We start from the raw sequence: 1914 nt of genomic DNA on the forward strand, positions 1-1914 counted from the left end.
CAACCCAACAAAGGGTTGTCTGATTGGTCTGTAAATTTCAGGGCAGATAGATCTTGACCTGATTAACAATAGTACACGTGTCAGATTTGCTCTAAATGCTTTGGTTTTTGAATTTTAACCCCAAAACTGCATTTTACCCATATGTTCTATTTTTAACCGTGGCGGTCATCTTGGTTGGTAGGCTGAGTCACCGGACACATTTTTCAAACTAGATACTCCAATGATGATTGTGGCCAAGTTTGGTTTAATATGGCCCAGTAGTTTCAAAGGAGAAGATTTTTGTAAAAGTTAACGACGCAGGACGACGACGGACGACGGACACCGGACGCAAAGTGATGGGCCAGGTGAGCTAAAAATGTGTTCTATGACCACGACTGCCAACCATCATGGCATTTATGGCTACAAACTAGTACATATGGTACGTTGAATGAAAGGTTTGTCTTTTATCCTGGTAATCGCTATAGATACAGAAAAACCAACATTGGCAGAAAATTCATAACGTTCAAATCTTCCTATTAAACATTTACATCAAGAACTGTCAGACGGCAAAACATAAAATTTATTGCCCTTTTTGTCGAATTTTTCCATTATCGTTATTTTTTTACTATTATAATGAAAATTAAAGCTAGAAACACACTTCAAATAGCAACAAAATGACAGTGAAACAAAATCTCCAAATAAGTCAAATGACCAAAATCGTCAGTCGATTCCTCATTGGAGTTGTAGCTCATTTAGAATAACAAATCAATCATATCTTTTATTCTAGGTAGTTGATCTATTATATTCAAGCTATGATATATAAAATAGACACTTAACATCAATAAGACAAGATCAGAAATTAATCGAACATGTAAAAATATCGTCAGATGTCTTCTTATAGCAGTTAATTTGTTTTGTGATTTAGTCGTCAACATATAGAGACATATAAATAGGATTAAATACCAACAAAAAAAGAGGAATGACAAAAACAAACGTACATTCTAGTCTACAATATAAGAGAGAGTCAAAATATTATTGAACACGCTGATAGACCTAGATAAGCGACACAAGCTCGTTAGAATAACATTGATTTGCTGTGAATTTCAAGTTGATTAGTGAGACATTCCATAGAAACAATTATTAATGGTAACTTTTGTAACTTTTCAAACAAAATATCTCTGAAACTTACATTATCTATCCCATCGAACTAGAGAAAGAGGGTACAACATATACAGTTATGTCAGTCTATTAGCTTGACTCACATCTAGAAATTGACTATGAGGGTCGGTTGAAAACAAAACTTTACCACAAATATGATTTCAGCTTTCCAATTGTAAACTTTCAATTTCTAAGTAGCAACGTTCAATCAGCACCTGCATACGGGGTATATATCTCCGAATTTTTACGATATCCCCGTGCTTGCATTTCTTATCATGACTTTCTTGATAGAGGGTTGGTGCTCATAAGGAAGCTATTAAACCAAGAGTTCCAAATGGTGAAGTAAAAATCATCTCTTCAAATTTTACGGACGCAATCACGAGTTGATTGACCGTTATGGAATAGCCGTTTCTCAAATGATATCGGATATGTTCCTTACGTCGTAACTACAATCACCTTCCCTTTCATGAATTAGACTATTTACCGGATTTGTTATGAAATGAGCAAAACGACCGGTGCCACATGTGGAGCAGGATCTACTTACCCTTCCGGAGCACCTGAGATCACCCCTAGTTTTTGGTGGGGTTTGTGTTACTTATTCTTTATTTTTCTATGTTGTGTCATGTGTAGTATTGTTTGTCTTTTTCATTTTTAGACATGGCATTGTCAGTTTATTTTAGATTTATGAGTTTGACCGATCCTCTGACCGTCACTCTTTTGTTAATAAACACGTTTTTTGCTATCCTCAACGTTTGCCACATTAAATGAAAAGCCTGG

This window comes from Mytilus trossulus, chromosome 6, assembly GCF_036588685.1.
Source record: "Mytilus trossulus isolate FHL-02 chromosome 6, PNRI_Mtr1.1.1.hap1, whole genome shotgun sequence".
Lineage (NCBI taxonomy): Eukaryota > Metazoa > Mollusca > Bivalvia > Mytilida > Mytilidae > Mytilus > Mytilus trossulus.